The 14687-nt window shown below is 43.6% G+C and overlaps 1 long non-coding RNA gene across 3 annotated transcripts in view; it reads right to left on the reverse strand.

The window, feature by feature from the left end:
• The window catches only part of LOC132539935 (uncharacterized), a 210014-nt gene that overhangs the window by 173517 nt on the left and 21810 nt on the right, over positions 1 to 14687 (reverse strand). Inside the window, exons 2-4 of one of the 3 annotated variants that reach the window (XR_009551229.1) lie at positions 7946 to 8086; positions 2155 to 2232; positions 1571 to 1632 (exon numbers count right to left, since the gene is read on the reverse strand). This is a non-coding gene — a long non-coding RNA (uncharacterized LOC132539935). The remainder of the gene's footprint in view (positions 1 to 1570; positions 1633 to 2154; positions 2233 to 7945; positions 8087 to 14687) is intronic. The other 2 variants (XR_009551228.1, XR_009551230.1) reach the window with 2 other exon arrangements.

Consider the following 14687-nt stretch of genomic DNA (forward strand, 5'->3'; position numbering starts at 1 on the left):
GTCTTTCTAGTCACAGGCCTCCCACCCTCAGAGTTCAAGGACCTCACTCTTACAATGATGGACTGTGGTGACTGTGTCTTCTACAAAGCGTGGGAAAATTATTCATCCCTTTATCCAACTAGCACTTATGAGATTGTGGGAATGCAAGGACAGAATATGAGTTAAGACTTGAACCCTTCCACTATGGTACTCCGTTGTCTCATAGGGAGAACAAACACAAGCAGAGACTTTCATAAAACATACTACAGACGGGGGTTGGGCGGTGGAACAGTGGGTTAAGCGCACGTGGCGCAAAGTGCAAGGACCAGCGGCATAAGGATCCCGGTTCCAGCCCCCGGCTCCCCACCTCCAGGGGAGTTGCTTCGCAGGCGGTGAAACAGGTCTGCAGGTGTCTGTCTTTCTCTCCCCCTCTGTCTTCCCCTCCTCTCTCCATTTCTCTCTGTCCTATCCAACAACGAACAACATCAACAATGGCAATAATAATAACCACAACAAGGCTATAACAACAAGGGCAACAAAAGGGGAAAAAAATGGCCTCCAAGAGCGGTGGATTCAAGGTGCAGGCATCGAGCCCAGCAATAACCCTGGAGGAAAAAAAAATTTTAAAAAAACGTACTACAGACACTCCATGACACAAGTGATTCTAGTAGGTTCAAGTGATTCTAATAGTGATTCTAGTGGCATGGACAAGGACGGTCAACCTGCAAAGTGTGGAGCACTGAGGACAAAAAGGGTCACTAGAAAAGGCTCCAGATGGCCTGTACTCTAAGTGAGTCTCAGAACAGAAAGGACAGGGCAAATGGAATTCAAGCAAATACATCACCTATATGCATTAACATATCCTCAGCTGCCTGAGTACAAACAGTCCAAGTCAAGATACAATTTCTGAGGGCTAGGCGGTGGCGCATCTGGTTAAGCAAATATTAAAGTGTGCAAGGATACAGGTTCAAGTCCTTGATCTCCACCCTGCAGGGGGAAAGCTTCACAAGTGGTGAAGCAGTGCTGCAGGTGTCTATCTCGCTATTCCCTCCTGCCCCCCCCCACAATTTGTCTCTACCCAATAATAAATAAATGTATAGTTTCTGCAAGTACATCCATTTAAGTTGTGAAAAATGACACAGTTCATCATCTAGTGAAATATACCTCTCACCCTTTTATTTTCTCCTCTGCCACATCCCGACCCACAAGGTCTGGCGTAGCTCATGAAAAATGCATATTAAGAGCCAGTCTACCTGGTAATGTGGGCAGGCCAAGAGCTGGGGTGTCTCCTTCCATGCCTCTGGGGCAGGCCCCTATTCACTGTGCTGTCCATGCCAGTCTCTCTGGTTTCTCAATCCCGCTGTCCTTTCTCACAGTCCCATGACCTCTTTCTTCACTTCCTGTGCTCACTTTACATACCGCCTACCGCAGAACTAGGCTACATCATTTAGTGCTGCCCAACTTTATTCCGAGATGCTACCAAGAACAATTACATCTTCTTCTGCTAAACAGAACTTGTCAACAGTAGTTCTTTACATACACAGTATAAAATCTACTCTCTAATTTGGAACTATAGTTAATTATTGCTTACTGTGGCTTAGTCTCTTAAAGTGTTTAGTGGACCCAGAGTTTTTTCTTCAGAGAGAAATAGCCCTATCGGGGGAAAGAAAGTAAAATAATAATCATGTGGTATAGAGCACTCAGACTTAATTTCTGGCTTTATCAGTGTTTCACTGCATGATGCCTTGGTTCATTAAGCCCTATGGAAACCGTGAGAGATAGTACTTCACATAAAGTAACTGTTCAAGTCATTTCACGGTTCTGTTCCTTCTTACAATTATTTTACTCATTTGAAAAACTGATTAAATACATGGACAGAGGGACAAATTTTAACATACTTTTTGCATTTGTCAGTTACTATTTTACTCATGCTTACATGCTGTAAGTATATCAGTGTAAGTTCAATTAACAAAAGCCTTTGAGAGACAAGTCAAGCAGTGGGGAGATAAAAAAAGGTGAGCCCTATAAAGGACCATGACCTTGAAGTCACACTCACCTGGGGGCAGGGGAGGAAGGACAGGAAATATGACACGGGGGGGGGGGGGGAGGTAAGAGTGCAGAAATGAATAAACAGTAGTAAGTGAACTTAAATTAAAGAGAGTGGATTTTGCTTACAGTTAAAAGATTTTCCTGAAAACCCATGAGGTAGAGTCTACTTCCCCCGAAGTACTGTTCCAGGGAGGCTTGGCGTCGCTAAAAGGAGACAAGGAAAATGTCAGATCTCAGAACGTGAGTGACGCAAGGCATGCCGGCCACTCATCCTCCCACCTAAAGCATTTTTGGAAAAAGTTAATCATCGAATTAAATGCTATAATCCAATTTTCCAAAACTGTTCTACTCTACTTAAAACTGCTGTCACCTCTAATAATCTCATAGACACATGCGTTTCTTTCAAGTATCATTCCCTTCAGATTCTCCAGTAGCTGACATTTTTGATCCCTCTACCTTCCCCCCCACCCCACTCCTGCCAAGGGAGACAGCTGGCTGACTCTTCTTGTTCTCCAGAGTTACAGAGCTAGCTGTCCTTCCCAATGGCATTCAAACCAATGGCTTCTCCCCCAAAGGCTGGGTCCTGTGTATCCCTGAACTCAATCCTTCAAGAACATAGCCAGGGGTCAGGCAGTAGTGCAGCAGGTTAAGTGCACTTGGCAGGAGGCGCAAGGACCGGTGGTAAGGATCCCGGTTCGAGGCCCCGACTCCCTACCTGCAGTGCAGGTCACTTCAGCCGAGAAGCAGGTCTGCAGGTGTCTGCCTTTCTCTCTCCCTCTCTGTCATCCCCTCCTCTCTCCATTTCTCTCTGTCCTATCCAACAACAACGACATCAACAACAACAACAATAACCACAGTGATTATAAAAAAAAAGAAACAAAAGGGGGGGGGGAACCAGCCTCCAGGAGCAGTGGATTCGTGGTGCAGGCACTGAGCCCCAGTAATAAATCTGGAGGCAGAAAAACTTTAAAAATAAATAATAAAGAAAGGAAAAAAGAAAGAAAGAAGGAAAGAAAAGAAAGAAAGAAAGGAAGAAAGAAAGAAAGAAAGGAAGAAAGAAAGAAGAACATAGCCAGTGAAAGCCAGAGATTGCATAGTTCATGCCTGGGGGGCTCCAATGTCCAAGGTTCAATTCCCCGTACCACCAAAAGACAAAAATGTGTAATGCTGGGGGGAAGAGAGAAGAAAAGAGAAAAAAGGGAAAGAATTTAACCATTGATTCTGGGATGAGAAATAGTGGCATTTCTCTCTTGGTAAGATGTTTCAATGAAGACCTTGATTCTATATTTTCAATTGCTTCCGAGTATCTTTGATACTCAAGTATCCTTGAGTATCTAAAGTTAAAACAGCACTTTTATCTGTTTCAGTTTGGTTTCTCTTTCCAGTTACTACGTGTCTGCTCATCTGCAGAACTGCAGAGCCTGGCTGGGACCATTTTTTGACTCTCCACTTCCTCTTGCTTATCATTCAGCCACATTCCTCAAGTTTGTTCCTAATGCTCCTGTCTCATGTCCCCCAACTAAATCCATCTATCACTTTACTGCCAGGTGATTTTAGTAGGATCTACCTATTTCTCTCTCTTTCTCCAATTGATTTTTGAGACTGCTACCACAAGAGTCTTCTGGATACCATGGTGATTTTTTTTCTTTTCAGTAACATCCTACCCACTCCTCTCCTTCAGACACAGTGTGTAGGTTTGAAAATATGTTCCCAGATTCTCGGACACTCCTCTCTCCTTAAAACGTTATATTTAAGGGGTTGGGCAGTAACACAGCACAGCAGGTTAAGCGCACGTGGTGCAAAGCCAAGGACTGGCGTTAAGAATCCGGGTTCGAGCCCCTGGCTCCCCACCTGCAGGGGAATCGCTTCACAGGTGGTGAAGCAGGTCTGCAGGTGTCTCTCTTTCTCTCCCCATCTTCCCCTCCTCTCTCGATTTCTGTCCTATCCAACAACAAGCGACATCAACAACAATAATAACCACAACAAGGCTACATACAACAAGGGCAACAAAAGGGGGGAAAAAACGTGGAGTTTAATCCCCACCCACCCACGTCCTTGAACGTGGGCTGCACTTACTGGCTTGCTTCTAAGGAACAGAATGTGGAATTGAGCTCCCTTCCCCCTACACCCCTGGTGCACAGCAAGTGTTTGAAATAAGTGTGTGGTTGGTGTTCTAGGCCACTAAATCTGGGGATCATTTGTTCTAAGGCGAAAGGCTAATAATTCAGAAGGCTTCTCTCTGCTGTTGAATGGATCAAATCCAATTTCTCTGGGCACTTAAGGTCTTCCAGTAACTGCCCTTACTTTATCTTTGAATACAAACACTGCTTCAGTCTGACGCCAGCTACTTTACTGGCCTCGCATGACATGAAGAAATTCTGCCTCTACTTTAGGGTTTGCTATTCTCAAGAGGTATCCTTCTCGAGTCTCTCTACCAAACTAACTTCAGTAGTTTCTTTTAAACTTAATTCAAAGTCTAACTGCTAAGTAAATTTTCCTACTTCTAAGCATATAAAGACATATATATATATTTGATATTCAAAACTACTGTTACTTTAAGAGGGCTATCACACTTTTGCCCTCTTCACATTCCCATATAGGGTCACACAGATAAAATGTTTTGCTTAAAATGAGCTTTCATGATGCATTTTTTGCCCCCCCTTTTATTGTTGTTGTAGTTATTATTGCTATCGTTGTTGGATGGGATAGAGAAATTGAGAGAGATGGGGAAGACAGAGAGGGCGAAAAACACCTGCAGCAGACTTGCTTTACCACTTGTGAAGCGACATCCTTGCAGGTGGGGAGCCAGGGGCTCGAACCAGGATCCTTATGCTGGCCCCTGCGCTTCGTGCCATGTATGCTTAACCCACCATGCTACTGCCCGACCCCCTTGATGTTTCTTTTTCAAAAAAAAAAACAAAGCATCAGCTTTGGTTGTCTTATAACAATATATATGTATATATACAATAAAGTTTATCTGACAAAAAAATGGTATCAAGTAATGAGAAGAAAATTTGGTAAAATATATGATAAAAAAAAAAAGCTTCTGGTTTTTCATAAGCAATTCCAACTCTGGAGACCCACTTTACAGACATTCTAAGACATGTCAGCAAAAAGTGTATAGGTGTGAGATTATTCTGCACAGCATTGCCTCTAATAAGAAAAAGACTCAATTGAGTAAAAATTAAATTAGGGTTCACTTTTACCTTTTTTCCTTATTTGGTGGTGCCAGGGGCCAAACCCAAGATTTCATACACAAAATGCACTCTACCACTGAGCTACATCCCTGGTTTGCTGATCTTTTTTTTTTCTTTTCATTTTTTAGTATTTATTTATTTTCCCTTTTGTTGCCCTTGTTTTTCTTTTATTGTTGTTGTAGTTATTATTGTTGATGATGTCGTTCTTGATAGAAAAGACAGAGAGAAATGGAGAGAGGAGGGGAAGACAGAGAGGGGGAGAGGAGGGGAAGACAGAGAGGGGGAGAGAAAGACAAGACACCTGCAGACCTGCTTCACCACCTGTGAAGCAACTCCCCTTGCAGGTGGGGAACCGGGGGCTCGAACTGAGATCCTTATGCTGGTCCTCCTGCTTCGCACCACGTGCGTTTAATCTACTGCGTTACCACCTGAGTCCCGATTTATTTTATTTTTAAGTGAAGTAATGTAAAAATAAGCCTAGATAAACACAGAAAATAAAACACTTAAGGAAGTCCACCTAAGGAAAATTATAAAGCACTCCTTAAAAGATAGAAATGAAGACCTAACAACTAGAAAGACATTTAACATTTGGGGATAAGACAAATCAACTCCCTAACTTACTTAACTCACACAATCTACATAAATGTGCCCAGAAATTATTTCAATGAGATTAGACAGTGGATGTGAACTTTTTTTTTTCCTCCAGGGTTATTGCTGGGCTCGGTGTCTGCACCATGAATCCACTGCTCCTGGAGGCCATTTTTTCCCCTTTTTTGTTGCCCTAGTTGTTGCAGCCTTGTTGCGGTTATTATTGCCATTGTTGATGTTGCTTTGTTGTTGGATAGGACAGAGAGAAATGGAGAGAGGAGGGGAAGACAGAGAGAGAGGGGAGAGAAAGATAGACACCTGCAGACCTGCTTCACCGCCCGTGAAGCGACTCCCGTGAAGGTGGGGAGCCGGGGGCGGATGTGAACTTTTATATATGAAATTCAACGTGCAACAACAACAACCAGAAAAACACCAGAGGGGAGGACTCATCCTGCCAGGTGAACCCAGCCACCACTGCCCCTTTTTGTGGTGACAGTCACTTGCAAATCTACAAATAAAAGTCAGAGTGAAATGATGGATTTATGTTATTAGGTTGGCGAAGATTAAAGAATACAAAAAAGCCCTTTGGGTCAGGTTATGGGGAAAAGAAACTCCATGGAAAAATGGCTTCTTCCAGCACCAAGGCAGAGAAAGCAGAAGAGGCAGGCTGCAACATCGGGACATGTCAGGTGACCCCAGGAGTTGGGGCATTGGGCTTCATCCCCTGTACCATGTGAGAACAAAAAAGACAGCACTAAGGACTATGAAAACAGTACGGAGGCATCCCTCCTGCTCTGTAAAAATGTTGAACAAAAAGTCTGGACCTGGAAGGCCACTTAGTGTTAGCTCGCACGTGTGAGGTCCTGGGTTTGTTCCCCAGTACCACCTCAAAACCACCGGTTTACTACTAGGCAACCACTGCAAGAGTAATACTTCAAGAAACTGTTTCCTGTGAATTCTAAAATTCAGGACTATAAGACCACTTTCCGAGACAGTAATCATCCAAGAATAGGGAGAGAATAGCTGAACGTGGGACAAACCTGGCAGGACAGGGCAGTCCTTAACCCAGTGATCAAAGTGAACTTCCCCAGCAGTGGGGACAAACAGGCGTCACGTGCCTCTCGGTACAATGCCCAGAGAGGCACACGATGTTCCTCCTGGGGCGTTTCTGCCAGAAATGCAAAACCTGACTCTATGAGGAAACTTCGAACAAATCCGGGATAAAGGACAGTGTTATTCAAAAATGTTGGTGCCATAAAATATCAAGGAGGGGGTTGGGCGGTAGTGCAGCGGGTTGAGCGCACACGGCGCTAAGCGCAAAGACCTGCGTAAGGATCCCAGTTCAAGCCCCCGGCTCCCCACCTGCAGGGGGGTCACTTCACAAGCGGTGAAGCAGGTCTGCGGGTGTCTGTCTTTTTCTCCCTTTCTGTCTCCCCTCCTCTCTTGATTTATCTCTGTCCTATCCAACAACAATGACATCAACGGCAACAAGGGCAACAAAATGGGGGGGGGGGGGAAATGGCCTCAAAGAGCAGTGGATTCATAGTGCAGGCACCAAGACCCAGCAATAACACCGGAGGCAAAAAAATAAATAAAAATAAAATAAGCAACATCAAGGAATACTGGAGAGCTATTTCAGATAAAAGGAGAACCAACTTAACATTATGATTCAGGACTTTTTTTTTTTAATATGTAAAGACATTTGGGGAGATAATTGACGGAAACTGACTTAAGACCTGTACTTAGACAACTATTCCTGTACCAGTGCCATTTCCTGGTTTCCTGGTTTTCAGTAATAATAATGTAGTAACTAAGGAGAGGGAGACATAAGCTCTGGCTGAGAATGTATAACATGAGTCTGCCAAGAAACATCAAATGCATATTGAGAAACTTTTAATAGAAAAAATAAGCTATATTGCAGCTTTTTTCTTTTCAAAAATTTCAATCTGATAAAAGACAAAAGAAATGGGAATACTTCAGAGAGAGGAGGTTATTAAACAGTCCAGTGAATGTGACGACAAAGCAAATCAACTGACAGAATCATGGTGTACAGAGATTAGATAAAGCATGCCAGCAGAAGATTACAAAGTAGTGACGTAAATGATTGACAGATCACCTGAGAGAGCGCTTACTTTGGCATGAGTGTGATCCATGTTCAAGTGTCTATATAGCACCAGTGAGCACTACAGCACTGGGGGAGCTTCTTCAGTCAGTGCTGGTGTGCATCTTGCTCCCCGCTCCATACGAAAAAGCTGGCCCAGAACAGTGAGACCCTGGCAACAAAAATCACCGTTATGTAACTGACGTCCTGTCTACATGCTGTTGTTTTCTTAATTCTAGAAAACAGAAACTGAAATGCTTAGGGGTGAATGGCACTGGATCTAAATAAAAACAGTTTATCTTAGCATTAATCTTTGGGCAAGCTTTTTAAATTTGGGGACATCCTTAAAATGAAACTACCCAGGAACACCATAAAATGGGTAATACAGGCAATCATTTAAAAACAGCTATCCATAAACACCATTCCCACCACCAAAAAGTTTGTGTCCCATCCCACCCACCGCCGGCCCAGGAAGCCGCATGTCCACCCTCCCGCTCACCACAGGGTTTTTACTTTGGTGTCCTACTTTCACTTTAGTCAGATCCTGCTTTTAGTTTCCCTTTCTGATCTTCTTTCTCAACTTCTGTTCAGGAGTGGGATCATCCCATACTCATCTTTATCTTTCTGACTTAGCTCACTTAACATAATTCTTTTTAGCTCTGACCAAGATGGGTCAGACACATCCATTAAATTGTAGTCAAGTAAATCACTAATTAATATGAGGGGGGAAATTGATTGATTATATGTCTAACAAAGGGACTTTTCAAAGTTAACCCAATTACCAAATAATGTGATGATAACAATAACTATCCATTGTTTTCTTGAACCCTAAGTCAGCAGGAACCTCACATTTCCACTGTAGAGCCTAAACTTCCCCCAGTCCTGGGACCCTAGGGTAGGGCCCACTTTTCCATATGCTTCTCCAATTCTTATCAAACAATACTGCATCCGCTGATCGCAACTTAATCAACACAACGAGTACCACCCCAGCATGCTTCACTTCAGACTGTGTCCAGAGACTTCAGGTGTGGAATGACAACCCTTCAGCTTCATCACTCAGGTGAGACCTTTCCTTTCATAGTATTCTCTAATTACATCCCAGGTGGTTCACTTCCTAATGAAGTCCCAAAACCTAGATACAGACCAGGTTCCAGGAGATAGAGCGTAAGTTCACACGTATCCATAAACTAGGGCAAATATATACCTGAAAGCAGTAGTACACTAGAGTATGCAGTGAGTACCCCCAACACTTCATCTCCACTATTCCAACCTTTGGGTCCATGATTCTTCAACAATTTGTTTGGCTTTGTATGTTAACTCTCTTTTCAGCCTCCAGGTTCCAGATGCCATCAGGATGCCGGCAAGGCTCCCTGGACTGAAGACCCCACCAATGTGTCCTGGAGCTCCGCTTCCCCAGAGACCCACCCTACTAGGGAAAGAGAGAGACAGACTGGGAGTATGGATCGACCAGTCAACGCCCATGTTCAGCCCCCGCAATTACAGAAGCCAGAGCTCCCACCTTCTGCAACCCACGATGACCCTGGGTCCATTCTCCCAGAGGGATAGAAAATGGGAAAGCTAGTGGGGAGGGGACGGGATATGGAGATTGGGTGGCGGGAATTGTGTGGAGCTGTACCCCCCATCCTATGATCTTGTTAATGTCTCCTTTTTTAAAATAATAATAAAAAAATAGCTATCCAGGGGCCACGTGGTGGCACACCAGGCTAAGCGCACATATTACCCAGCTTTGAGTCCCTGCTCCACCCATACCTGCAGGAGGTCCGCTTCAGGAGTGGTGAAGCAGGCCTGCAGGTGTCTATTTTTCTCTCCCTCTATCTCCCCATCTTCTCTCAATTTCTCTAATAAAAATTAGAAAGAAAAAGAAAATGGCATGGTGGATTTGTAGTACTGGCACTGAGCCTCTGGTGGCAAAAAAAAAAAAAGGAGGAAGAGGAAGAGGAGCAGAAGCAGCAGCTATCTTTGGACCAGGCGATGGTGAACCTGCTCCCACCTGCAAGGCAAGGAGGAAGGAGTTTTTGACAAGGGTAAAGCAGATCTATCGGTGTCTTTCTCTCTATCTCCCCCAGCCCTCTCAATTTCTCACTGTCCTATCTAATGAAATAGTAAAGGTAGGGAGGGAAGGAGGGAAGGAGGGAAGGGAGGGAAGGAGGAAGAGGGAGAGGAAGAGAGGGAGAGAAACTATTCTTTTTTTAATATTTATTTATTCATTTTCCCTTTTTGTTGCCCGTGTTGTTTTATTGTTGTAGTTATTATTGTTGTTGTTATTGATGTCTTCATTGTTGGATATGGTACAGAGAAATGGAGAGAGGAGGGGAAGACAGACAGGGGGAGAGAGAGATAGACACCTGCTTCACCACCTGTGAAGTGACTCCCCTACAGGCGGGGTGCCGGGGGCTCGAACCAGGATCCTTACGCCAGTCCTTGCACTTTGTGCCACCTGCACTTAACCGCTGTGCTACCGCCCGACTCTGGAGAGAAACTATTCTAAGAGTTAGTGCTGAGACAGTTTAACAATAGCTGAATTTCTTGAGCATTCACTTAAGAGATAAGGTGCCTCAAAATGGCCAGGCTATATCCTAGAGACACAACCAGGAAGAACACACTATGTGCAAAAATAGTCCATCACATGCAGCCTAAATACTATTAGTTTTCTGCCTCTGAACTTGAGCACCTATCTTTTTTTTTTTCTTTTTTCTTTTTTTTTTCCTCCAGGGTTATTGCTGGGCTTGTTGCCTGCACCATGAATTCACCACTCCTGGAGGTCATTTTCCCCCCCTTTTGTTGCCCTTGTTGTTGTAGCCTCATTGTGGTTATTAGTATTACCATTGTTGATGTCATTGTTGTTGGATAGGACAGAGAGAAATGGAGAGAGGAGGGGAAGACAGAGAGGGGGAGAGAAAGATAGACACCTGCAGACCTGCTTCACCACCTGTGAAGCGACTCCCCTGCAGGTGGGGAGCCGGGGCCTCCAACTGAGATCCTTACGCCAGTCCCTGTGCTTTGCGCCACATGCACTTAACCCACTGTGCCACCGCCCAACCCCCGAGCACCTATCTTCTAAGCTTTCCTGATCCTTTGCCTCGTCTATAAAATGAGGAATACTAAGTGGTCTGGGAGGTGGTGCAGTGATGAAGCTTTGGACTCTAAAGCATGAGGTCCCAAGTTCACTCCCCTGCAGTACAAGTGCCAGAGTGATGTCTGGTTCTTTCTCTCTCTCCCTATCTTTCTTATAATAAAATATTTTTTAAAAAATGAGAATAATAATACGGGGTGCAGGAGGTATACCACACAACCAGAAGAGTGCATATGTCACCACACATGACCATGTCCTAGATTCAAGCTCCTGGACCCCACCTGTGCCAGGGACCAGCCCCAGCATGTTATTAAGGTCCCTGAAAGGAGGAGAGGTGTTGGCAGAATGAGATGGGAGTCAGATCAACTGCTTCAGGAGCAGGAGAGAGGCATCTCTGCTTTCTCTTCTGCATGGCTTTATTATTTGTACATTTTTCACCCGGATACAATGTTTCAACTCATTATTTTTGCAGAATTCAGTGCACAACTGTTTACCACAAAATTCATTTCTTATTTTAGCAATTAATGATATAAACTCTTATTATAGCCTGTTTTTCTTGAGCAAGCTTCTTGGAATATTATGAGTTTTCTGTAAAACATCTATTTCTAAAAGGTCAGTTTCTATTAAGCAAATTATCTTGTTTAGCTTGTCTTTGTTTCCTGGCAAACACATACATGGAGGGGACGGGGCCTTGCTAGTTTCTTTATAGATGGTAACTTATTAACCTCAACCTGCTTGCCTTTAATGTAAACCACATGACCAAGGTATTCATCATAGATGCCCGTAAATGGAAGGGAGGGGTCAGTAGGTGAGGGTAATTGGTGTGGGCCCTTATGCTTCGGGGGAGACAATCTACCATCTAATTCTATAAGGTACCCAAGGCGGCTTGTTGTTTTCGCTGGGCTGGCTTCATGGGCGGGTAACAGACGACCAGGGACTCATGGTTGAGCTGTAGGCAGTATCTCTTTATTCATGCAGGACGCAGCACAATCTAAACCGAGCTAAGCTAAACTCAAGGTACCGTAAAACTCACAATGCTGTCTTTATATATACTTGCCAAGTAGGGTGGAAGCAGGATGTGACATAGAGAGGGTGGAGAGAAAAGTGACTGGTGAAAATCAGAGTGTGACAAGGAGGGGGCGGAGCAGGCGAGAATCCTATCACTGAACCACCAATGCCCTGAAGGGAGTGTGGTGCTTGTTAACAGTGGTTATGTAAATAGAATAGTGTTAAGCAGGGGGGGGGTTAAACCAAATGAAACAGAAGGGGTCTCATGCATACCAACAGCGGCTCTTGTACCGTGGGAAGAAGCCAACGTTCTTGGTTCTCTAGTAGCCACAGGCTGGGGGATGTTATTTTTATGGACTTCCCCTGTACAGTTCTTATGATTAAAGTAGCCAATAAGTCCTCACACTGTCAATGTGATCATAAGCAAAAGGATGAGTAGCTTCAGTTTTGTCCAAGACTTCTCGTTTTGCTGGCAGCCTCGATCTACCCGGACTTAAGTCAGGCCACACCTGCAGAGGGGAGGGGAGGCTTCAAGAGAAGTGAATCAGTGCTCAAAATGTCTCCCTTTACAGCTCTCTCTCCGTCTCTCACCGTTTAAAAAAAAAAAAACACGTCATCAGGAGTGGTGGAGACACAGTCACCAATCCCCAGTGATAAACCCTGGTAGGGGGAAAAATGCTGATACTACCCTAGCTCCAAGGGCTGTTGTGAAATTAAATGGAAGAACAGAAGACGCTACCTTAACTAGCAAAGTGCCCAGGATATCGTTATTATTAGTGCCACTACTACTTCTTCCTCTGTACCCCATTATCAGGCACAAGGTAATGGGACCTCTGATAACTGACAAAGGGAACTAGAGCAAAACTGGTCATGCACCACACCACACTATATAGGAAAGCTGATGTGTTTTAGGCCTAGTCTTCTCTGCAGGATAACCTGAAAAGTGTGTGTCTGGGGGCGCTCTATCAAATGCCCTTTTCTTTTGAATTTTTTTAAATTTTATTTATTTATTCCCCTTTTGTTGCCCTTGTTGTTTTACTGTTGTAGTTATTATCGATGTCATTGTTGTTGGATAGGACAGAGAGAAATGGAGAGAGGAGGGGAAGACAGAGAAGAGGAGAGAAAGACAGACACCTGCAGACCTGCTTCACCGCCTGTGAAGCGACTCCCCTGCAGGTGGGGAGCCGGGGGCTCGAACCTGGATCCTTTTGCCAGTCCTTGAGTTTGGCACCACCTGCCAAATGCCCATTTTTTTCATGGAGAGGTAACTTGAAAATACCCTCCTATTCCCCATCCTATCTCCATGTTCACTAAGTAAATTTATGATGCTAATCTCATCCTTTCTACAAGTCTACAGCTGCTACATTACATGCCTTAATGCAGAGACACTGGGATGTTCATTCTCCTCTAAGTTTTCTTTCTGCTGGGTTGGCTTCACTTCAACCTGCAATGCCCATTAACTAAAAGTTGATATTAAAAAAGAAGGAAGGAAAGAAAAGAAAAGAAAAATGGGGCTAGGTGGTGGTGCATCTGGGTAAACACAGGCCTTACAGCATGCAAAAACCAGGTTCAAGCCCCTGGTCCCCACCTGCAGGGAGAAAGCTTCACAAATGATGAAGCAGGGCTCTAGGTGTCTCTGTCTCCCCTTCCCTTCTCAGTGTCTTTTTGTCTTATCCAATAATAAATAAATAACTGCATTTTAAAAGTCAAAATAAAGGAAACAAAACTGCACCTGCTAAGTCACAACTTGGACACTTGAGTCAGGAGGGTTGAAGACACACCTCAACCATCAGTGGTGTCCCCCTGACCACCATTTAAGTCCTTTTGCTGAAATGTTAACTTTCCAAAGCATCTATCAAGAGCAGACCATCTGTCTCCATTAACCTCCGATGCGTAATGGACATGAGGAGCAACTCAACTTACTGACTAATAAACAGTGGCTTTCAAGAGAAAAAGCACTAAGTGCCAATCAATAACTGTGCCTTAATGAAACAGCAGCAGGAAGTAAACTGCAGCTGACTTACCTCCAAATTCATTTTAACCTTTCATACAATGAATTTCAAAATATGCAGAACGATAATTTTTTTTAAATATTTTATTTCAATGAGAGAGTCCAGAGCACAGCTCAGCTCTGACTATAGGGATGCTGGGGAACCTGAACCTCAAAGTCCTAGGCATGGAAAGTTTTTGCATAACCATTATGCTATCTCCCCAGCCCAGAAACTATAATTTTTAAGGATTAGTGTCATACAAGCTCAGCATATTGTAATTATACATTAACTATCAAAATAATAAAATTGCCATCAAATGTCAACAACTTTCTAATAGCATAAATTTCTAATATTTATTTAATAAAATATTCTAGCCTTCATATAATCTTCAATAAAACACAAGAACCTGTCTCTTAAAGAGAAATCTGTTAGACATTATTTCTCAATGTTCCTTTGCTCTTTAAAAAATGCACACACATATATACATATATTTAGAATCTGTTAGCATCAAAGACAATATTAACTTACTAACACATATGAACAATGTAAATTCTGACTCCCTTAAGGCATCTTCAGTCTTTTTCTACCAAAGCAAGCCACAAAGATTCTCTTACTTCTCATTCTTGGAGGAGGAAAAAAATCATCCTGTTCTCTAAGAGGAATATACAAACTCTCACATC

The sequence above is a fragment of the Erinaceus europaeus genome, chromosome 8 (assembly GCF_950295315.1).
Source record: "Erinaceus europaeus chromosome 8, mEriEur2.1, whole genome shotgun sequence".
Taxonomy (NCBI): domain Eukaryota; kingdom Metazoa; phylum Chordata; class Mammalia; order Eulipotyphla; family Erinaceidae; genus Erinaceus; species Erinaceus europaeus.